The sequence below is a fragment of the Zootoca vivipara genome, chromosome 5 (genome assembly GCF_965207765.1).
Source record: "Zootoca vivipara chromosome 5, rZooViv2.hap1.1, whole genome shotgun sequence".
Taxonomy (NCBI): domain Eukaryota; kingdom Metazoa; phylum Chordata; class Lepidosauria; order Squamata; family Lacertidae; genus Zootoca; species Zootoca vivipara.
The window spans coordinates 83,059,726-83,084,200 of NC_142588.1; the positions used below are offsets into that span (position 1 = coordinate 83,059,726).

Genomic DNA, 24,475 nt, shown 5'->3' on the forward strand with positions numbered 1-24,475 from the left:
TGAAGGGTGTGCTCGGTCCTAGAATATCCTCGGAAGCACCCAGGTGCTGAAATCGGGGTCTGAATGGCGCAGCTCAAGGCTTTTAAATGTTGGTCTTAGAAAGTGGGAGGGCTGTCTGCTTCAGGCAGCAAAATGCTTCAAGAAGGTGTAAAGCTTAAGTGATTGGTTTAAATAGAATCCGGATGTGTATCAGTGATGCAGGTTTAATGGGAATTGGTGGGGTGTACAGTTTATTGCAGTTGGAGCAAACAAAGTGTGTGTAAACTGAGTCGGTGAAGTCCGGTGGGAAGAACCGTGCAGTTTGCTGCCTTCCGCAGGGAAGCAGAGTTTTCTAAGGACATTGCACTGAAGGCAACGATTTGCAAGGATGAATTGCTAACCTGTGTAGTGTCAGAGGTTTTTAAAGATTAGAAGGAGCTGCTGTTCCAGTGGTGTTCGTTTTGTGATTTTGCTAATAGGGTGTCTGAAACGGTGTCCATTAAAGCTAAAGCCCCAACAAGCATCGATGTGTCTTTGCTGTATTAGATTAATAGGACTATGCTTGTGACATATGGGCTAATCTTCAAGTAGCAGCATTATGGTATAAATTGGAAAATGTCGCATAATAATTTAAAATGAATGCCACTTCGCAGTTTATTTAAATTTATGTACAGTTTATATTGGAAGCTGCTCAGAGGGGTTGGGACAATCCAGTCAGATGGGTGGGGTATAAAATTGTATTAATTCCTTCTGGTACTGGATGCAGTTCTGTGTTTCTGAAAGCCTCTTAAAGCTAGTCAGCACTCAAATTTCAGTTCTGCGATCCACTTCCGGAGCTCTAAGGACCCAACAGGTGGGTCTTTGTCCCACTGTGAGGGAATTCCTTGTACCAGGCTGGGCTGTGTATGGAAACGAGACATGAATGAGGGTAACATCGTAATGCAGACATCCAGAATACTGTACACCAGAACAGTGGAATGCTTCTTTCAGGCCTGTTTTCGGTGGGGAGGGGACAAGGAAGGCTTTTTAAGGTCACTCAAGCACCCATGGATGTCATATTGGCTATCCCTATCCTATAAGCTCCTTTGGGCCTCTGGAGTTGGAGAGAATATATGTTTACCTGAGTCTGTTTGTAGTATAGCAGCCATTGTTTTCTTGGCAAGCTGGGCAGATTTTGCTGGCTCGTTCCCACTGCCTAGGAACTGCTTTTGGACAAAAACCGACAAGAATTTGATTCTGGCGGTGCTGCAGATCTGAAAGAAACGGGGGGTGGGGTGGGGTGGGGTATATGTGCTCGGGTGCACACACTTTAACCACCACAGCAAAGTGACATTTACTCGCTTCCGGGAGGGGGGGGGGGCAAAAAGCGAGGATCAGTGACATGCCAAGGTTTCTGAATTAAAATGCAATGGTAAACCATGGTTTGGTGGTGAGACTCTGCAGTCATCGTCATGGGATTGCTGTTTAGGTGGAATGGGGAAATGGCAGGGGGAGAAAGGGGGAAGAGCCCTACCCTAGAAGCTCATCGTATAACAAGGCAGATAAAAATAGATTTCTAGATCAGGTAAAGGTGCTGTTGGTATCAAGGCCTAGAGAGATTTGGACCAGTGACCTTTAGCTGCAGTTAATAGAACAGACACATTGCACACACCTGAAGTCCACCTGCTATGGCTTATGGTCGGCCGAGCTGCAGAAATGGCATGATGTGGGCTGTCTTTTCCGTGATGCCTTTTGGTAGTCTTCCAAAGTAGACGTGCTCAAATGGTAACTCATTGTGCATTTTGCAAGCTGCTTCAGGAAGAATGTCTCTTAAATCCCATTATAGCGCTGTTAAATTACAGTACTGTGCTCTGCAGACTCCCTTGGCTCCTGCAGCTGCATATTTCGAGGGAACATGAGCAGTGGAGGAAAAGTCCTGTATTGGGGAAGCTTCTTGCACTGAACATAAATTTTTGAACCCTCCGCTTTAGATGAGCAGGAGTTTCAGGAAAAGCGCCCCACGTTCTGATTGGGAATAGTAGATCCATTGGGGATTGCATTCTGTGGTTCTAAAGCTATAGAGCAGGAATGTCACACCAATCACTCGCCTTGCTTCATGCCTTCCCTGCATGTTCAAATCATAGAATTGTAGGGTCGGGAAGGACTCCGAGGGTCATCTAGTCTGACCCCCTGTGTCCTTGAACTTTGATAATGCCTCAAGGTTGCATGGATGGAGAGAGGGTTGTAGACACTAGCCTAGACTCATAATCTCAAGGTCATGGGTTCAAGCCACACATTGGGCAAAAGATTCCTGCATTGCAGGGGTTGGACTAGTTGACCCTCAGAGTCCCTTCCAACTTTACAAGTCTGCGATTGTCAGTAATGCTCAGATTCGTTGTTGCTCCGCCTTCTTTTTGCGTCTTGCCCGCCCACGACTGGAATATGCTGCCTGGAAGGTGGCCCTCGGGGCGAAAAGGGGTTCTCTGGCACAGTTAGTTCAGGAGATTTTTCTGAGTGAAACAGTTGGAAAACCCATCTGTTGGGACAACACTTTGCGACTCTTAGCAAAAGGTGAGAGGTTTGTTTGCTGGGGGGGTCAGATGACAACAGCAAGATTTTCATATGCTAGTTTCCACTGAGTCATCTGTAGAGTTCAGGAGGGGAGTGCTTGCAATCTGGTGTCATGCACAGGCAAGACGATTAGGAAATACTTTGTTTTTAAAAGCCAGCCCTCCTCCTCCTCCTCCTCCTCCTCCTCCTCCTCCTCCTCCTCCTCCTCCTCCTCCTCCTCCTCCTCCTTCCAAGGAAGCTCTTGCATGTTATAGTTGTGTAGCCGTGGAAGGTGTTCTCTCGGAATAAAGAGCTCCTTGCTTTTAAAATGCTGCCGTGAGAGCTGGTGAAATGACAAGGAGGAGGTCTCTGTAGGACAGGGGTGTCAAACTCAAATTCATCGGGGGCCGCATCAGCAGTTTGGTCACCCTCAAAGGGCCGGTTGTGTCTGTAGGACTATGTGTCCACTCTTTATTATCAAAAATTATTGTCACTGCATTCAATTATTGCTGTTTTTTGTAATAATGTAAGCTCATTCCCGCCCCCACGCGGATCACATTCCTGCGTCGTGCCGCGTGTGTGGGAGGGGATGTAAACGAGGGAAATTTGAACAAAAGGTGGGGATCGACGGCTTCCGGGGGGGGGCCCTCAACTAAACCTTCGGCAGGAAGGAGAAAGCCACTGCTGGGATTAAAAACCTGCAGATGGAAAGAGGGCTTCCCTCTCCCGCCCTGCGCACACCCAAACCCCGCTAGGCAACCCACCCCATGCTTTAGAGAGGGGCAGGAACATGCGGTGCAGCGCCAACTCCCTGCTTTGCTTTTGCATCCTCCCTCCTCAGCGCCAGAGTCCCTTCCCCTCGCGCTGAGGGAGGGCAGCGGATTTCCCGAGGAGGAAAGCGGCGGCAGCCCCAGCGGACGTGCATCTTCGCCTCAGAGCTGCTCTTCCCCCCACCCGCGCTGTTGTCGTCTTCGTCGCCGCCTCTCCCTACTGGGACTGCAGGCAGAGGAGGCTTGAAAACCTCCCCCCCAAAAAAAATTCCCCTCCCACCTACTCAAACCGCGAGGCGACTCCATCTGGAGCCCTACATCACGAGGGGCTGAGAGGAGGCGGCGGCAGAGCGGGAAGAGCAGGAACCCGTGCCAACGCCACCACCTCCCTCCCGGCCGCCCCCCGGGGAGCAGCTCCGCCGGAACTGAGAAGCCAAAGGGCGGCTCGGGGGTGGGGGGCAGAGCAAAAGCCAGGCACCCTCCCGAGTGTCTATGAGGAGAAAACGGGGGAAGAGGGAAGAGAAACCCGGCTCCATCAAGAGAGCGGCTGTTGCGCTTCGCCTACTTCCCCCTCAAGCTCACTCTGCGTCCCTTTCGCCCGCTCGCTCGCCCACCTCCCGGATGCAGCCGAGGAGAGGAAGGGAAGCGGCGGGCGGCGGCTCCCCAGTGCCGCCTCACTCGCTCTCGGAGACAACAGCAAAGCCCGCCAAAAAAAAATCCAGCGCTGCTCCGTCCCGGCACCAACTTTGCCGGCGGCGCCTGTAGGGCTTTCCTACCTCCTCGGCGGGCTTCCTCCTCCTCCTCCTGCATCTCACTTCCCCGTCTTGCTGCTGTGCCACCGCCTCCCTCAGCCTCATTCGAAATTGAAATTCCCTGGCCAAGGCCGTCAGCGCGGCTCCAGCGCCCCGGCCTCCGCCTGCAGCCCTGCCCCCAGTTTTGACCCTCGGCCAATCGCAGGCTCCAGAACTACTGTCAGTGGCTATTGTCAGCGGCGGCTACGCGGGCCACATGACAAGGTCTGGCGGGCCGGATTAGGCCCCCGGGCCTTGTGTTTGACACCCGTGCTGTAGGATGATGGTTTTTTTCCACCCGCTGCCAACCATTTCTTGTCTAAGATTTATGTAGTACGTACTAGCACAATTCTGTATGTCTATTTCTAAGAGAATCCCACTGTGTTCAGAGTGACTTACTTCCCTGGTCAGCATGCATAGGATTGCAACCTCACTGTTCTTAAACTTGTCTTCCATCCTGTCCAGTAGGCTCAAGGCAGCATGCTTTGTTTTAAAATATCATTGCCCAAGTCACACAGAGAGGGTCTATAACCAACCCTTCTGTTCCTTCTCTGCCTTGGGTATATATGCTTTAGGGCTGGTTCCAGCTTTGCAATACAGTGGTACCTTGGTTTGCATATGTTTTGGATTACAACCCATTTTTTTTTTGAATTATGAAGAATTTTTGGAGGCTCCATTGGTGAAAGTGCGCCTTGGGTTACAACCTGTTTTGGTTTACAAACGGACCTCCAGAATGGATTATTTTTGTAAAACAGGGTATCACTGTACTTTACTTGCAGTTGATTAGTTCAGAATCATTTAAATATCCTATCGGCCATTACAGCCACCTTTTTTTTTTAATTGCAAAATCTCTGTATCATTTATGTATGATTTGTTTTGGTATGTGGTGTATGCTTTGATTTGTATTGTTTGGTTTATATGGCTGATTTGTATGTTTATTTTAAATTTGTTTAAATATGTTTCTACTGAAGTCAGGGCCTTTTCGGTGTTGGCCCCCATATATATATATATATATATATATATATATATATATATATGAATCTAAAAAACAAGCAAAAGAGCTGCCTGGAACAAATGAAATTAATATAACGTACAAAAATGCCTGGGCAATAATAGGTAGGTTTTCATCTGTTGCCAAAAAGTAAGCGACATTGGCACCAGTTGTACCTTCTTGGGGGAGGATATTCCAAGATTAGAGGGCCTGACTTTGGTAGAAACATAATGTGCTTCTACTAAAGGCGATAATTGGATGGGGTCTCCCAGGTATTAGATAAAACGCAATACAAGAAAATACAGCAATAATAAGAAGCCGTCTATCCAGCCCTGGCTACTGTGGTAACACTGCTGATCTCCACCTGTCAGTTTATTGGGAGGAATTTAAACTTCGTAGTGCTTCATGGCTAACGCGGCATTAGAATAATTACTCCCATGTACCTTTGTAAAGGTGTTAGTCACTTGCAGGACTAAATCAGGGGCAGATGATTCAGCAACAGGCCTTATCTATGTTCCCTGCAGCTTGCTTTCCTTTCCCCCCGAAAGAACCAGGATTCCTGCTTTGCAGGGGGTTGGACTAGATGACCCTTGGGTCCCTTCCAACTCTAGGATTCTATGAAAAGCATGAGGTTTCGGGGTGGGTGGTGTCACGCAGGGTTCTCCCATTTGAATGCTACAAGCGACTGACAGAATAAACCTCAAAGGTCAGCAGGGGTTGTGTCATCATTATATCTTGAGCAGTTCCTTCTAGGAAAGGAACTTGCCCCTGAGGAAGACATCCACTCAGTGGACTGGGCCTCAAGTCAGCTGCGTTGTTCCTTAAAGTCTGTATAGAGTTTTGTGGCATCTAAAAGTCCCCTGAAAGATTTGTTGTAGTGCAAGCTCACTTCGTCAGATGGTCTTCTCTTCTGCACAAAAATAAACCTGGGAGGTTTTTATCAAGAATCTCTCAAGAGCAGCAGACCAGGGCTGCGTATACACCATACATTTAAAGCACCTCTCCACAAGAGAGTCCTGGGAACCCTAGTTTGCCTCGCGTGGAACTACAACTCCCAGCGCCCTTAACAAACCACTTTCCCTACATTATTTGGGGAGGCGGATTCTTTAAATATATATTGTGTACGCACCCTAGCAGTACGACCTCTCTGGAAACATTTAATATTTCTTGGGCACCATCTGAGGGTCCTGTTTTCTCCTGTTCCCTGGACCGGTTCCTCTCCTTCTCATTCAACTTGGCTTCTGTGCTATCCTTGCTTCTGTTCTAATAACCGCACAGACGGCCTGTTTCCTGAGGCGGAGAGACAAAAAGTGATAAGGAGAGGAGCTTTACCTGATAAACGGTAGCCAGGCCAGGCCAAACCTTTGTGGACCGGATGTGGGCAGAGGTGCTTGTGTCTCTGAGCGCCACGACTGTTCTCGATTGCAATCTCTTTACGACACAATAGCCTGCGCTTTTAAGTTTCTGTGCAGTGCGGCAAACATCGCGGTAGAAGCTGGGCAGTCGAAACCTCCGCAGCCGCATGCTCTAAAGTTGGGATATCGAAAGTGTCCCCCTGTTTTTTCCAAATAGGAAGTGGGGGTATGCTGCCGTGTCATAAAATGTGCTGCCTTGAGGCAGGCCACCCTCACCTTTCCTAATAACAGGGACATACACCCCCTTGCTCAAAAATGTTAAGGCCCATTTGTTTTCGCACAAACCGCAGCGTGCAACTTTGGGGATTCGCTTCCTGAAGTGCTCTGTCCACCCGGCTGCTTTTCTGCTCTGCCCACGCAGCCTCGTCCCCGATTTCAGCCAGCTCCTTGTGCAAGCTGCAAATTCTGCAGAACTGTTTACCAATCCACTCTGGCCTGCCCACTTGCTGAAATCTGCAAAAAACGTTATAAGTCATGGACACTCGGGGAGGGGGAAGACCCTGACTCGTGATGCCTCCGATCAGATGTGTAGCCCTGCAAACTGTAAAAAAGAATAATAATTTGATTTTGTGTGTGTGCGCTCGTTTGCACACCAATATTGATGTGCAGGAAGAAGCAGGGGGGCGGGGTGTTGGCTCAGGAAAAGAAAAGAAAGGGGGAGAAAATAGGGAGGAGGAGAAGAAGCAATAGCTCAAGGGAGTGCTGGGCTACAGCCCTTCCTGGAAAAGACGGATATGACCACAGCAATCCTTCCAGATTAGATTACTGTTAACGAAAACAATGCAGTATCCACTTTGCAGTTAAGAAAGACAATCCTATTAAAATGCCAGAAAGTTCAAAACTGTGAAGAATCCCCAGGAGGAGAGGCACTTAGAAAAATGACTCAAACGGCACCAGAGTATATATTGTGTTAAGAATCTCAGCCGACATTAAGATGTATGTTGTTCATCCCCAATACTATTATTAAATAGAATCATGGAATTGTAGCCTGGGAATAGATCCTGAGGGTCATCCATCCAGACTAGAGAATGAGACTTCTCTTTAATAGGCTCCTGTCTTTGGAACACTTGCCCCAGAGAAGCATGCCTGGCGCAAACATCATCGTGCAATATGGTGGCTGCTTGTGACCTGCCGAGCCAAATGCAGTGGCCTAAGTTGAAGAGGACAGCAAAAACCCAAACATTACTTTCACTCTTCCTGCCTGCAAATGCTGTGAGTAAGAGAGTGGGGTGGGTGGAAAGGGGGCGCTTTGAAGGCGACAATACATGGTTCAGCTTGGCGTGTCACAAGTTGTGCATGCATGCTTGTGTGTGCTAGGTGCTGTAAACTGTGGCTGAACAAAATATATCGGTCCCATTTGGAAGAGAACACTGGTTGGGAGTGAATGCCCAGTTTAAGCTGGAGAGAGGGGATTGCATGGTAGGCTGCTTTTAGTCACCTTGTCTCTGTGCTTGTGTGCTACGCACATGCATTTAGCAGGTTGAAATTTGATATATAATAAATGCATTTAGTGCCAAGGTGATATTATGATGCCACCCCGTGCTGTATTGTGCAATCCTGTTGGGGACAATTTAGCTTACTGTGCAAATAGCAGCAGATGTTCCTTCTGAGGCATGAACCATGCTGTGTTAATAGGTATTCTATTAGATGTTAGTGGAGCAGTGGAACAAAACTCTTATTGCATTAGGGCATTAAATCATTTTAACAGGAGAGGAGCTCATGGTTAAATCTGTTTTTGTCAGCGTTCAGTATGTTGCGGCTTCATTCACAAAAGCCTACATACAGTAGTTTTCTAATGGTACAGTACATATGGGGTCGGGGCTGGTTGATCCTCAGTGATAATACAATAATGTTCTTCCTTTTACTTTCTTTATTAAAGTCAGGGAGGGGGCCTGCAGCAAAACAAGCCCCACAGGATTTCGCCACCACTGTTCTTAACTGGGCAAAACGTCATCACGTGTTTAACTTAACACTGTATGTGTGTGTTTGTATGTGTGCAATCTGAAACGCTAGGTAAATACCAGTAATAATTCCCTATGTAACCTTAAACTTGCAGGTACAACACATTTATTTTCAATATTTATAGGCTGCCTTTCCTGAACCAAGCCAACTTAAAATGGCAAGCTTGTGATAGAAGCAGAATCTCAGTAGCTTTACATTATTAAACATAAAAATGTTTCCTATGAATAATCATTTATCGCTAAACAATTTGCCATATGCTATAGGAGATACTTAAAAATGCATATGTGTTGCTGCTTCGAAAGCAGAGAAATTCCTAGCGGATACATCTGTTTTCCCTTGCCACCAAAAATTCATCTCCGCGCCAGTTTTTCTGTATAAGGAACTCTGGAATGGGGCAGCCGCTGATAAGTTCTTTGCGGGCTTATCATAAAAAGGACAAAACAACAAAAGGGATGAGTTCAGTTTCCAACCCCGCAAATATAAAACTTCAACTTAAAACAGTACAGTATATCCGGAAGAACCACCCAGAACAGCAGAGGGCAGGTGACTGCCAGGTCCAGGGGGGCCTTTTTCTCAGGCTGTCTACTCTGTTCAGCAGCTGGAATCCATCAATCAATTATTGTTTATAGCCAAAAGGCCTTTACAATGGATGACGGAGAATAAAAGAAAACTTTCACCTAAAATCATAACACGTAACCTGTAGCAGTTGACAACACAAAAAGAAATCTACAAATTTAAGACTTGAGATTGGAGTGCATTCACATAGCTGGAACGGAGCTTTTTGGCTGCCACTGTGAATTTGGCTACCTGGTGTGTAATATACAGATGTTCATCTGCTTCTGCTAGGAGTTTCACTGTCACTTCCTGTGCAAATTGACCTGGAAGCCAATTAAGAGTTGGCAATATAAATTTTCCTCTGGGCGTTGCATACAGGGGGGATATCAGCAGGTAGTGTGTGAGGTCCTCTTACCTGATTGCATCCATGTATACATTTGCGATCCGTATGGGCAATTCCCCAGTGTCTCCCCTCTCCATATGCCAAGAACACCTGTTGAAATCTTAGTTCTACAAAGGCCCCTCATAGTTGGGAAGGTCAGAGTCTCAAGGTAAAGGAGTCTTGAGCGATGGGTCTTCATTTGGGGGTAGCAAGTAGAGTAGCAGGCATCAATGATGGATGCTCTTGTCTTGGTTGGCATCCTGATCAAAAATCCAATTTCTAAGGTCACATGGGCTAAGGGCTAAGTCGTTCTCCATTTGGAGATTATAAGCCCTAATCTTAACCAGGGTGGATAAAAACCAGTGGTTTAAAAAAATAAATAAAATCGGATTTTTAAAATTTAAATCGGATTTCTAAAATAAAATGCTTTTGGAGGAAAAATCTTTCTAAAGAAAGTTTTCTATTTAAGTTACATTATAGTCCAAAGGGTATTCATCAGGAAATAAGGATTCGTTTTAAGTTTTTCATGTGTGCTAAAACTTAGTCTATTTTTTTTTAAAAAAAGGTTCAACCGCATCAGTTAACAAACATGGATACATATGCTATACTATGTTTTAGTTAAATAAATTGTTTAAATTGTTATTAAGGAAATGATTATTTTTCTCCTTCCAATAAAGTACAGCAGAAAAGTTGTTCAAATATAAACAGTCAGCTTATTAAACCTCACAATCGTTCCATAATTATCTGTCTATGTATTTCTAACAGTATAACCAAATCAGTAATTTTTGATATAACTGTAAAAACTACTGAAAATTTACTATTCCAAAAATGAAACCTTCACCTGGTTGTAAATATTAAGATTATGCCAGCAAGAATGCGTCTTTCTGTAAAAATAAATAAATAAATCAAGTCTTACTGACTAGTAATTTAAATTGTGATTTAAATCAATTTGATCTAAATCAAATCCACCATGAAGCTTATCTTGGCACTTTTGTGCCCAGCCCCCTGTCCTTAGTTGCTCTAACCAACACAGCTTAGTAAGAGTAGGATCCTTGGAAGCATTTAACCTGCACTCGTATCTGAGATAGGCTAGATCAGGGGTAGGCAACCTAAGGCCCGTGGGCCGGATGCGGCCCAATCACCTTTTTAATCTGGCCCGTGGACGGTCCGGGAATCAGCATGTTTTTACATGAGTAGAATGTGCCCTTTTATTTAAAATGCATCTCTGGGTTATTTGTGGGGCATAGGAATTTGTTCATTCACCCCCCCCCCCAAAATAATTATAGTCCGGCCCACCACATGGTCTGAGGGACAGTGAACCGGCCCACAGCTGAAAAAGGTTGCTGACCCCTGGGCTAGATCAATTCTGGCTGCTCGCGAGGGAAGGGCCAACTCTGCTCTGATTTGGGTAGCCGGTGTCCTGCAGGTAAAACAAATGGTTCACCTTCAATGAACAACAAATAGCTTTGCGTTAATCAGGGCCGTCTTAAGCATACCTGGCGCTGTGCTGCGACGTATCCCTCCGGCGCCCCCGCCCCGTTTGTCAGCCTGGCATGCGGGCGCAGCGCGGCTGCCGCCTGGAGGACCAGAGCCCTGTGCAACCCAGCCTGGCCGTAGGGCTGGCCCTGGGCTAGGGGGCACTGCCCGACCCCTGTTGCGACGCCCCGGCGCGCGGCGGAGGCGGCCCCAGGCCCGCGCGCCTCCGGAGAGCCTAGAGACAGCCCTGGCGTTAATGTTTTTTTCTTTTTTAAAAAATGGAGTTTTGCAACATTTCCGTGCCTGTTAATTCTGTGAGTGATTGCAGTCAAAACCACGCACACAAATTTATCGTCCTGTATGACAGCGATAAATTGTGCACGCAAAATTGTGCCTCAGAGCTGTAAAATGGGCTACAATAAATGGGCTCTATTCAAAAACTCGGGGAATAGAAGAGAATAGATACCAAAGCTGTTGGCATACTGGTAACTGTCTTACTGTCTTGCTTGGATATAGTTGAGCATAAAGTTGGTATCTATGTGCTAGGCCACAAACTCTTTCAGTAGGCTTCGCTTTTTGCTGACTTGACCTGTTTATTAATACTAACTGTGATAACCAGCAGTTCATGACTTCTTCTCCAATACCTTGTTTGTGCTTGTTAAGTAAACCTGAGAATGCTTCTTGTGACTCACTTCAAACAGATTCCGTGAGCTAAGAGACACAGCAAATGGCCTAGGCCTTCTTGATAAGGCAGTGCACTTTTCTGGAAATGTAGCCTTGGAAGGAGGAAAAGAAAGAAAGGTCTGGTAAACCTGATTTCCTATTTTTTTGTTTAAAATGCACTTTGAAGTGCAGGGCATCCTGACAGCCAAGTTTCTTTTCTCTCTCTCTCTGGTTTCATGTTTTCCCCTCCCAAAGTGATCTCAGCAGGATCATCAAGGTCTGCTAAATTGCTTGGCGCAGCAGACAGGAAATGGATCTGTTTGTATAAGTTATGCAACCCTGCTGGGGGAAAAAAGGAGCTTTGGGTAACAACCAAAGGGGATGAGTCTGATAGTTTAAGCAGCAGTTAATGTGGTTCGGAATAATAACCTTAAGAGGCGCAAATGAGAGAGAAGTTGTTGAAAATCACTTGCACCATCGCAGCTGCTTCTAAACTGTGAATTGGCTTTCAGCTTAGGTAACTTATGGGCTTCTTTGGAAAACAGTCTGTATAATGCTATTTGGCATTCAAAGCTCTGAAATTTGGGTTATTGACAACAGTTACGTAACAGGGGTTCTGGTTCTGGATGCATTTGGGTGCCAACTAACCAGGAAAGCAGATTTGCCTGTTCCTGTGACTTTGCTTGGTCTATAAGAACAGGGGCGGCTAACTTTGGCCCTCCAAATGTTGGACTGAAACTCCCACCCCCCCTGACCATTGGCCATGCTGGCTGAGGGCTGGTGGTGGTCACAAACAGCATCTGGATGGCCACAGGTAGCTACTGCTGCTGTGCTTAGCAGGTGAGGCTTTTTACAGCATGCAGGAAAGTGTCCATTAATTGGCCCCTGACAATGTCATCATAGGCAACCCTGGGTGGGAGAGCAGAGAGAGAAACTTGAGTTTGTGTGTGCAGAGGAGAGGTGTCAAGATTTGCAAGGCCTGCTCTTGGGTATCTTCAAGATAATGCTGGAATTTCTTCGAGCTTTAGGTGTCCTTAATAACTATAGATTCTAGGTCAGGCATAGGCAACCTTGGCTCTCCAGATGTTTTGGAACTACAACTCCCATGATCCCTGACCACTGGCCCTGTTAGCTAGGGATCATGGGAGTTGTAGTTCCAAAACATCTGGAGAGCCAAGGTTGCCTATGCCTGTTCTAGGTGTTCTAGGGCAGTGTTTCCCAACCTTGTGCCTCCAGATGTTTTGGGACTACAACTCCCATCATCCCTAGCTAGCAAGACCAGTGGTCAGGAATGATGGGAATTTTAGTCCAAAAACAGCTGGAGGCACAAGGTTGGGAAACACTGTTCTAGAGGAATGAATTATTCCCTCATCACCTCTGATAGGCTTCGTAAATGACAATCTTTCTTAATTACGCACAGTCGCTGTGAGGTTACATAAGGTGTAGGCTTATTTTCTGCCTGTGGCCGAAGGGGCTCATCCTATTTTGCAGATAGGGTTCAGTCACATCTCGGCAAACTCAGGTTGTGCAGCAAATCTGCTTTTTTTTTTATAAAAAAAGAGGAAAACACAAGAATTTTTGAAGTAAGGAAAGTAATGAGAAATTGTACCAGAAAGCATGGGATAACAATTGCTTGAGACGGCTTTGTAATGCTGTCAACAAATTGTACTGAATGTATGCTCAGCAAATAGGCAACACAATATAAACTTCTCACAAAGTTTGTGCAAACAAATTGGGATGACTGGTCAATAAGCAAGTCATCTGGAAGCAACTTCAAGCTCTGGTAAAAGTTCCTGCGTAAGAGTTTCGTTTTCCTCCAGTTACCGTGCTATTGCACAATTTTTCTGACGCTGACCAAAATCTATTGTTTGTACAGTGCCTATCTGAGCTGACTGTTCTGTTCCTTCATTCATCCGTCCTTCCTTCCTTAAGCTTATTTGTGAGCTTCTGTTGTTGTTTTTTCACCATGTGATTTTAAAGAGAAAGGTCATTGCCCTTCAGAAAGGAGGGGGAAGAAGTAACCCTTCGTGAGCATTCCTTCAGCTTTTATAAATTGAGGAAAAGAGAATAGGAAGCTAAGAAGACTGAAATTAGAGGTTCCTTGCAGGGTGGAAAAAAGTTCTGCTATGCTGCTTAACTCCATATCTAATAAGGGAGTTTTTGCCTGCACATAGTTTGATCTGCGTTTCTTACAAACTGCTACACTATTCAATTTATTGAATGCAAAAAACACTTGTGGGATCTTAGAATTGCCCACTACTACCATACATTCACCACCGCTGTTACCCCGCCCCCCCAAGGTCCTCCAAACTTAACTGTGAAATGGGATGCAGCAAAGACATGATGCTCCCCAGCCGAGCATCACAGTCCCATTACGAAGAGCACGCAGGACTACATATCCCATCATGCCTGGTGGGAACGAGATTCTAATGGAGTTCATTTCCTCGGGAATTGCGAGGAATGGAATTGCGTTCCTCTCCCCTTGCTCCAAGTTGGTCCTTGAGGGAGAGACACACACAAACACACAGTGGCTTGAGGTATGAGATGAGCAAGGGCACCCCTAACACACACACACACACACACACACACACACACACACACACACACACACACTTGATACTCCCAACTCTGCCATTTTGAATTGGGTTCCTTTCTCCTGACTGTTGGAAGAGCCCTGAATATCTGGTATAAAAAGGTGGTCAGCCATAGCCAGTTGCAGAACGTGGCTTGGAGGGGGCCATAGTTGACTTGTTTGAGCTCCATGAGAGAAACAGCCAAGCAGGAGTTTTGAGGAGAACGTAGAGCTCTGCTAGGGTGTCATCGCTGCAGAAAACTTGCTTCTCGCCTCCTCGCTAATTGCGGTAACGAATGCAGCCTCTGGTTCTCCTCCTGCTGTGCCGAGCGCCCCACTGTTTCCCTTTGAATGGAATTGGCGAGGTGCGGAAGGAACAGGTCACATGAAATTCTAGCAGCGCAGTAGGGAAGGCGTGGGTCTGTCCGGCACCGAGTCACGAAGAAGGGAACCACGCTGTTAAAAGAGCAACATTTCGTTTATCCACCTCCGCCCCGCTCCCCGAAAACTGTATTTCACAACACTTCTAATTCGTTCAGCTTGATTCTTTTTCTATTTTCAGTTGCGTCAAACCATGTTTTCAGGTTATTCTTCCATCCTTTGATTTATTTCCCCTTTTTGGACTGCAACGTGATCTGAGCCTGCTCTTATACTCTGGGCAAATATTAATAGAATTATGTAATACACACAAGTCAATAATGTGTTGACGCTCCACAAAGTGGCTGATAAATAGGACTAAAGACTTGTATGCATAACAGCCAGCCTGGGTATTTGTGTGTGTGTCCCCGGGTTATAATTTAAGAGCTGAGCTGTAGCAGGACAGGCATCTAATCCAGTATCCGGTTGCCAGCAGTGTCCAGCCAGCTCCTTCCAGGAACCACATAAACAGATGCCCACTTGTGCTGCAATCAGTGCGTATGGCTGTTAACCAGAAGGTTGCTGATTCGAGCCCGCCCTGGGATGGCTCTCATCCCTGCACCAGAGCACTGGCATAGGAACTTTTGCCATTGTGAAAGCAGCTTACTCCAGTTGTGGGATAAGTTCGCCCAGGAACTTTTGACTCTTTCAGAGGCTGCTAAGGGACCCCTGACCATTAGGTCCAGTCGTGACCGACTCTGGGGTTGCGCACTCATCTCGCATTATTGGCCAAGGGAGCCGGCATATAGCTTCCAGGTCATGTGGCCAGCATGACAAAGCCGCTTCTGGCAAACCAGAGCAGCACATGGAAACGCCGTTTACCTTCCCGCTGTAGCGGCTCCTATTTATCTACTTGCATTTTGACGTGCTTTTGAACTGCTAGGTTGGCAGGAGCTGGGACCAAGCAACGGGAGCTCACCCCGTCACAGGGATTCGAACTGCCAACCTTCTGATCAGCAAGCCCTAGGCTCAGTGGGTCCCAGAGGCTGCTATATGATGCCTATTTAGCGGACAGCCAAACTCTATATAATAATGTCTTAATTTCTTCAGCCTCGGAAATAGGCAACCTAGGTGGTACCATTAAACAGACTGAACCAAGCTGGATGTGCTATAAAGGCATCCTGATTAATTGGGAGCTCTTGAATATCTTCTGGTGTCCATTTTTAGACAGCCTTTTTGTCCAGGATTGCAGATATGGGTGCAATTTGGACTTGCTAGGCTAGGAAAGAGCCACATGAGAGGAGCACAAAGCAGTAAGCCAGCTGATTTCATAGCTGAAAAGCTCTGGGACTCAACTGGCATGAGAGAGCATCTTTAGTCAGCTAAGCTGGTGTTAGTAGATTCCTCCTCAGTCTGTTTTGATTAGAGCAATGCCCTGTGATCTGTTTTCCCATATTCTCACGCTCTCTGTTTACAGCCTGGCTTTTGGCTATCTTCTCTCAACGCCCCTCTGTGTTGCTGCTCCAGCTTCTTGGGCTGGAGGAGGAACTCGAAGCGACTTACTCTCTGCTCCTGTAGCCATTGGCTTTCTCCTCTTCCCCATCCTCTTGGGGAATAGGGAAATTCGGCACCAAAGAGCAGAAATGTCCCACCCGCCATCTTTTCACATGGGGCAGGGGAGCAAAAAGGGCGGAGGGGATGTATGTATGTGCCTTTTTTGTGTGCTGATTCATTGCTCCTTGCTCTCCGTTTGCCAACTGCCTAGTGAAACTTCCAGGCGTCCAGTTTTGGCTGCAGGCCAACCTCAGGGGTGGGTGTCACGGCCAAGAATCTTACCTCTTGAGCTTCCTTGCATTTCCTTTTAAGCAGATACCAGTGGGGCACCAAAAAGTCTCAGTTATGGGAGATGCCCATTTGCAAAAGCGGCTTCGGTGTTGCAGAAGGAGTTGTCCTTCCTCACATCTGTTAAAAGGAAGACTCTGCTGCTGTCTGGAATTTTTGACTGGCTCTTGTTTTGAGGAAATTTATTGCTTTTTGCAAGAGGGACGCTTACTGCTGTTTGCTTCTGAGCTAAAAGCAAGATTTTGCACCACAAACCATATCCTCTCAAATAATGTGGCCTAGTTCATTCTTACAGTGCTTCTTGGAGCTTGAATGTGTATTTAGACTGAGCTTCTAGGCTGCTTCTGTTTCTGTATTTACAATGGGAATCACAAAGTAGTCTGGGAGGGTTTTATGCATAAGCTGTTGCTCAAGCATTCTGCCTAGTGCTTGAAGAGTCTCTTTTCTCCCTTCGCTCTCCCAGGCTATCCATCATTCCTCTCCCCCCTCACTGTTTACATCCAATTTGCATACACTATTCTTCCAGTTTAAGGACCAGCTGTCTCTATTTACAGCACTACAAATATTACTGGTGGTTTGAACAATATTGGGGCAAGCTGCTTCAGCATATTTGGTTCCCCAGTAGACACCAACAAGTTGACTTGGCCAAAGCAGATAATCTTGACTCTTACTTGTCCTTCCCTTTTATCATCTTTACTGTTCTTCATTGCCACCCCGCTGCAGGTTCTTTGGAAGAGCTTCTGAGTGTTTCAGTATTGACAAGGACAAACAACTTGTGCAGAAATTTCGCTAACCGTTTAAGGTGTGAAGGCCCCAGGACTAGAGTCAGCAATTAATATAACAACTGGAGAATATACGCCAAAGTAGTAAACTTGCGCATTTGAGGGCTTTAACAGTATTCGGCAAAGTTTTTAACCCGAGGGAAAAACATATATTTCTTTTACCCCCTCCTAATGTGGTAGGGGGAACGCGGTCCTGAAAGAAACTGTTATCAATGGTGGCAGTGAGCCGAGTGTTCGGTTTTTTTAAAAAAATAAAATGCTGTGTTAACCAGGAGACAGACTCATGAATTTAATTTCCCACAGGTCTGCTTTGTGGACACTTTATGTAGCAATAACAACAGTCTTGTAACACCTTAAAAATTAGCACATTTATCGTGGCACAAGCTTTCATGGATCAGAGTCCCCCTAAAGCTTGTGCTGCAATAAAGTTGATTAGTCTATTAAGGTGGCACAAGACTCTGTTTTTGCATGAAGCAGGCTAGCACAGCTGTCTCTCTGGAAGGCACTAACAGGGACTGTGTAACCCATCTGATGATTTGCCTTGTGTTGGGACTTTTTAGTTTAGAGAAAAGGCTAGTAAGAGGCAACACGACCAAAGTTTATAAAACAATGCAAGGCATGGGAAAAGTGGATGAATGCTAATGCCCCCCTCAGTCCCGCCTCGTAACGTTAGAACTCGTGGACATTAGCACTTGAATATTGGAGGAATATTGGAGACCCAGGTGGTGCTGTGGTTAAACCACTGAGCCTAGGGCTTGCCGATCAGAAGATCGGCGGTACGAATCCCTGTGACGGGGTGAGCTCCCGTTGCTTGGTCCCAGCTCCTGCCAACCTAGCAGTTCGAAAGCACGTCAAAATGCAAGTAGATAAATAGGAACCGCTACAGCGGGAAGGTAAACGGCGTTTCCATTGTGCTGCTCTGGTTCGCCAGAAGCGGCTTTGTCATGCTGGCCACATGACCTGGAAGCTATACGCCGGCTCCCTCGGCCAATAATGCGAGATGAGCGCGCAACCCCAGAGTCGGTCACGACTGGACCTAATGGTCAGGGGTCCCTTTACCTTTACCTTATTGGAGGATTTAGGGGACGGAAAAGAAAGTAGTTCTTCACGAGGCACGTGGTTAAACTGTGGAACTCACTGCCACAGGAAGCTGTGACAGCCACCAACTTGTGTGGCTTTAAACAATTAAGAGTATAGATAATATGAGGCATTGGGGGAGGGGGAACCCAACAGCAAACATTTTTAAGAACATAAAAAGAGCTGCTCATTTAGTTTTAGTTCAGCATCCTGTTCTCACGGCAGCCAGCCAGATGTCTATGAGATGCAAACCCAAAATGCAGCGCCTAGAACGATGCCATAGGAGACAGGCTCCAGGATTAAGTAATTGGAGCCTTCTACGCTGATTGTTAACAGCAGCAGCAGCACAGAATCGATGATGGATGCGAAGAAAAGGCATGTGTGGAAAAGAAACCACAACACAAGGAGACTCTCTGAAATTTGCACAATGCCCCTATTCCTCCTCCACGGTTGGAGACAGTATGGCTATGAATATAATTTGCTGGGAATCACACAAGGTAGTAGTGGTGGTGGTGGTGGTGGGGAAGTACTCTTGCATTCAGGTACTGCTTGAAGGATTTCCAAATGGCATCTGGTTGGCCACTGTGAGAACAGGATGCTGGAATAGACGGGCCACTGGCTTGATGCAGCAAACTCTGCTTATGTGGCACACGGTGACAAATGTGGTGAGATTAGACCACAGGGAGCTGGCGTCTGTGCCATGTAGATAGCCAGGCAGTGGGACTGGTAAGATATGGAAGCTATTTCTTTGGGATGCTTCTACAACAGGAGAGAAAAACAAACATAGTGGTGTGTGTGTGTGTGTGTGTGTGTGTGTGTGTGTGTGTGTGTGTGTGTATTTAAAGCAAAGGTGTTTTGCGAAAAATTCGTCTAGTGAATCCCATAGGAATGCATTGATTTTTTTTTTGCCCATAGGAACACATTAATTGAATTTCAATGTATTTCTATGGGAAACCGCGATTCGCTAGACGAATTTTTCACAAAACGAATTCGTCTTGCGAGGCAACCTCCGCTCGGAAAATCTCTTCGTTAAGCGAAAAATTCGTCTTGCAGGGCATTCGTCTAGCGAGGCACCACTGTAGTTTCTTTTGATATTCATTCCCCCCCCCTAAAATGCACTCTTGGAAAAGTTTATTTGGGAAACCATTTCAGCGGTCTTAACTACCAGGCTGGATTTAGTTGACTTGCCTTCAAGTATGAAACTTTGCAGAGATGTGCTTCAGACAAACTCTTTTCTTCCATGTGAAGAAGAAAGAAGAAGAAGAAGAAGAAGAAGAAGAAGAAGAAGAAGAAGAAGAGGAAGAAGAGGAAGAAGAAGAGCTAAAAACTTTACTTCCTTGAAGTGTGTTGAACTAATTAAAGAGAAATTCCAGAAGATCAACTGTTGTCTTCTTCCCTACAGAGCTGAAATTCCTTAGCTGTCCAGTGAGATCGACAAGACGGACTTTCAAGTCTTGTGGGTTTCCTTTCAGTGGGATCAGCATATTTTGCAGCAATTAAATGCACCTTGCATAATTATTTCAGGATTGATTCCTCATTGGCAAACTTTGCTTCTGCTAGTTGAATGATGGAGTATGGGAACCCAACGGATGCATGCTCAACACTTTGTTTCCAAAAAAGAAAAAAATAATATTTTTTCTGTAAGCCTAACCTAGAGCCCAGCCGTCACTTGCCCTCCCTTCTAATTCTTGCCCTTGCTCTGTTCCTGCAAAGTGGGGGCTTGTGTATGATTTTATCAACTACGAATATCAGTATTGCCTGATGCCACCAATTTGCTTTATTTGAAAGATAATTTCGTTTCACATTCCATCTCCTTTGCTCTGCATCCCGTTGCCTTCAAATGGTCAAAAAAGAAACCATTTGAAGATCCAGCACAGCCCTAACATTGGTATCAGAATAAATCATTTTTAAAACCATCCGCTGTTTAAAGTGCAGCTTGTTTCAGGTCAGATAACTAGTGTCTGTGCAGACTGTGGGTGGATGTTTTTGTAATGAGTGTTAACAGTGCAATTCTGTCCACTTCTACTCAGAAAGAATTCAGCACACAGCTTACTCCCAAGTAAGTCTTTAAAGGATTGCAGCCCTAGCACATTTCTTTGATGTCTTTCTAACGATGCTTTAAATACACGACTGTTGTCTGACTGATGTATTGATAACATGAATTTTTCTCACCGGTCATAGGTTGACACTAACCTCAGATGTTGGTTGTTCTTCATATAATGCAGTTCCCCCCCCCAAAAAAAATCACTCAAATTTCAAATGCCTAAAATGATATCTGAGTACCCTTATGATAAAAATTCTTTCTGACTAAAAAAGCATGCCAAAATGTTAATTTGGCACAATGTTACGCAATTATTCCACTGGCTTGTAATAAAGAATGACACTTTGTGTAACAGAGGAAATCTCTGTGAAAGACAAAAAACATATTATGTTAACCAATTGTGTTGAACTAATTGGCCCGAACAGTGAGCAGTTGTCTTTAATTCCTGCCCGTACTAACTTTTCTGATGTTCCACTGCTGGCTGTTGCTGAGTGGCGGAGATGCCAGCTTTCTAGGAATCCCTTGCCTGCATTTATTATGCAATTTTGCTCCCCGTGCTTAATATTCACCTTCTGCTTGCGGACAGGTAAAGGTAAAGGGATCCCTTACCATTAGGTCCAGTCGTGGATGGCTCTGGGGTTGCGTTGCTCATCTCGCGTTATTGGCCAAGGGAGCTTCCATTTCATGTGGCCAGCATGACAAAGCTGCTTCTGGCGAACCAGAGCAGCTCACGGAAACACCGTTTACCTTCCCGCTGTAGCAGTACCTATTTATCTACTTGCACTTTGAGGTGCCTTCGAACTGCTTCGGGGACCCCTGAGGTAGGGTCTCAGCCTGCGTACCAGATGGAGCTGATAGACAGCTGTAATGGGCTATACATTATAAAGTAGATTAGCCTTAATACAAAAGTGGTGGAGTGGACCCTTCTTGTCAGAGGGAGAAAAAGTACACCTACATTTTTCTTACTAATAAATATAGACCTATTTTTGGAACCCTGAGGAGACGTCCCATTTATTTCAAATCAAGATGCTTTTGTGTAAAGGTAGTTTGGCCGACAGCCCCTCTACTGTGATCTTTGCAAATTAAAAATAAATATATAAACCTGCAAGTCCCACTGAAACGGCTGCTTCCGAGCGGAAGCATCAAGGACTCGTGTGACAGCCTATTCATCTCCGCCGCAATACTGTGTTAACTGTTCCCCCCCGCCGGTTTGCATTTTTACAAAATTTATCATTTTAAAGCTTTGAAAACGTTCAGCATGTGCAAGAGAGCGCCGAAGCCTATAAATAATATCATTTTCTGCCCGGACGCTGTATGCTGTAAAGGCAGTGCAGTGAACTATTCTTATGCAAATTGTCTGCCAGCCATATGTTGGTGTCAGTTTCGGAAAGACACACTGCAAAAATGCATCTAAAAATACATTAATAACGACAACCGTTCCTAGTGTCGGCCAGGATCACATCCCATACAGTACTTGTAAAATGCTAGCTTCTATATATAAAGCTGTTTGAGCCCTCGTGGCTGTGTCAGAATTAAGGCAAGAGAACAAACTAAAATTTGGGGTTTCTGTAGCCCAAAGTGCACCGATCATTTAGAGGGGTCCTTCAACTGAAAGCCTCCTTTACATCACCCTTCGAACTCATGATGTGGAATATTTCTTAGGAGTCAGCGGTTGCACAATGCCTGCATATCTGTGTTGTGAAAATGTCTGGCTAATAGGCTTTTTAACATTCCTGGAATAACAAAAGCGGCGTTTTTAATGCCAAGGCGGTAAGCGGGAAAAGCGTGAATAACGCTCAGGCTTTGTGGCAGCCCATGCGGAGTGCAGTGTGTTTCTTAATCCAGAAATGAGTCTGCACTGGAAGAAGGCAGAGCACTTCCTCTCTCTTCCTTAGCTGACACAGAGTGAGCCCTGAGTCGCATGACTGCCTCATCCTGTAGCAGCTGTGGTTTTCAGAGTCTGTTGACATCCGGGCATGTCAGCCCATAGAGAGGTGCGCATGCAAGGTTTGGCACAGACTGGGCTTTCTTGTGCCGCGCTATACCTGTCCTGCGTTTGAGTGGCTGCATGCACAAAGGTGATCTGTACCTGGCACATGGCAATCTTGCTGTGAGATGCCCCCAAATCCTAGGTGGGCAAGTTTCTTATGCTTCCGTTGAACTTGAATCGAAAGACTTTTAAAAAAATCTGGACCTCCCAAGTCTTCCTGTTTGTTTGCTTACTTGCTTTTTTTTATGATTACCTACTTTCAGAGCTGAAATGTGTTTCTCAGCATGTAGGATTTGATAGCTGAAAATGGGCCGTAAGGTTCTTGGCTCTGGCATAAACTCTTTGCCAACCTGGTGCCCTCCAGCTGTTTTGGATTAGGGCTGCAATTCCCACAATCCCTGGCCAGCATGGGGCTGGTCACATGATTTAAACCACTTGCTCTCTCTACCTCTGTTTCCCCACCCACCCACCAGCAGTATGGTAAGGATAAAACTCACCTTGTTTAGGCCTGCCTGCCGTGATAGCTGACACTGGCTGCGGTCACATCCACACAATGCGTTTAAAACACCATTATTCCACCTCAACCATTAGAGCAGGCACCCCCAAACTTCGGCCCTCCAGATGTTTTGGACTACAATTCCCATTATCCCTGACCACTGGTCCTCTTAACTAGGGATCATGGGAGTTGTAGGCCAAAGCATCTGGAGGGCCACAGTTTGGGGATGCCTGCGTTAGAGTCTTGGGAATTGTAGTTTGTTGAAGGGTAACGACCCACCAAGCTACAGTTCCCAGCACCCTTAACAAACTGCATCTACTGGGATTCACCGTGAGCGCTACAGTGGTGGTAAAGGACCTCTGACCTTTAGGTCCAGTCGCGGACGACTCTGGGGTTGCGGCACTCATCTCGCGTTATTGGCCGAGGGAGCTGGCGTACAGCTTCCAGGTCATGTGACCAGCATGACTAAGCCGCTTCTGGCGAACCAGAGCAGCGCACGGAAACGCCGTTTACCTTCCCGGCCTGGAGTGGTACCTATTTATCTACTTGCACTTTGATGTGCTTTCGAACTGCTAGGTGGGCAGGAGCAGGGACCAAGCAACGGGAGCTCACACCGTCGTGGGGATTCAAACCGCCGACCTTCTGATTGGTAAGGCCTAGGCTCAGTGGTTTAACCCACAGCGCCACCCACGTCCCTTACAGTGGTTATAATAGTGCTTTAAATGCATTGTGTGGGTGTGGTTCATGAAAAGCTTTTAGAGTTGTCAGAGTGATTTTTTTATATATATAAATGCCAAGTATGATGATGAGCGCTTGTCACATTTCTTCCCTCCACATCATTTGTGGTCTCCACTGCTGTCAAAATATTGCTGTTAAACCCCTTGGGGGCAAGGGCCTGTCTGTCTTGCTTTGTTGCTTTCCAAAATGCTTTGCGATGCGATTGTGCCCTGTGAATGCAGGCGCTGATACGATTGAGTTTGCTGTGATTGAGACCCGTCAGGCTTCTCGAATCAAGCTGCCAAAGTCTACTGCATAATTTGCTTCTCAGGCAGCGGTGGGAAAGCCATATTTTGGCTTTTATTTACTTACCAGTACCTTGGGCATTTGGGTGGCTTACAACAAGGTTAGAAGCAAACTGAAAACAAACATGTAAACAGGCCAGCAGCAAAAATGCATAACTGCAGCATGAAAAGGAGCAAAGATGAAAAGGTTAGGACTGGATCAGGTTGAGAAGACCCAGCATCTAATTGACAATAGAGCATCATCATCATCCATCTACAGCCCTTCACCTGTAAATCTCAGGGTGGTTCACGACATAATAGTACAACAAAATAAGGCTATGTGAGCTGTTCTCAGGAAAGCATTCTGTAGTTGGGGTGCCACCACCGAGAAGATCCTTTCGCCCTAAAGGGACATGTGCCTTGTTCCATGCGGCACCCAAAGAACAGTTTCAGAAGGAGATCGTAAGGATTGGCTTAGATACATCTGTAGAAGGTGCCCTTCAGCTAAGTTCTGTTTCAGATGCAGGCTATCATTTGTAGTAGCCATAGATGACGCAGTTCAAATATGACAACAAACTATGTTTAGCATGGACCAGGAAGGGGTTTTTTTTTGCAGGGAGAGGGCGGGGAGGGGGGGGGACATACCAGGACTCAGGCATGTCCCAGATAGCCAGACCGTGACTGAATCGGACCAATAAAGCGTTTTGGGGATGTGACACTGCCCTCTAAAGCAGATTGCCTTTCTGTGCTCAAACTCGAGGAAGTATTCTTGTGAAGCTTTAGAACTGCTGTAGCTCTGTGGTT

The 24,475-nt window shown here is 46.0% G+C and overlaps 1 protein-coding gene across 2 annotated transcripts in view; it reads left to right on the plus strand.

The window, feature by feature from the left end:
• The window catches only part of FNDC3B (fibronectin type III domain containing 3B), a 258,662-nt gene that overhangs the window by 11,302 nt on the left and 222,885 nt on the right, over positions 1 to 24,475 (plus strand). The window contains exon 1 of one of the 2 annotated variants that reach the window (XM_060274365.2): positions 7,274 to 7,687. The exons of the other annotated variant lie outside the window; for it this stretch is intronic. The gene's annotated coding sequence lies outside the window, so the exon portion shown is untranslated. Of the gene's footprint in view, positions 1 to 7,273; positions 7,688 to 24,475 lie in introns of those variants that run through there. 2 annotated transcript variants of the gene reach the window in all.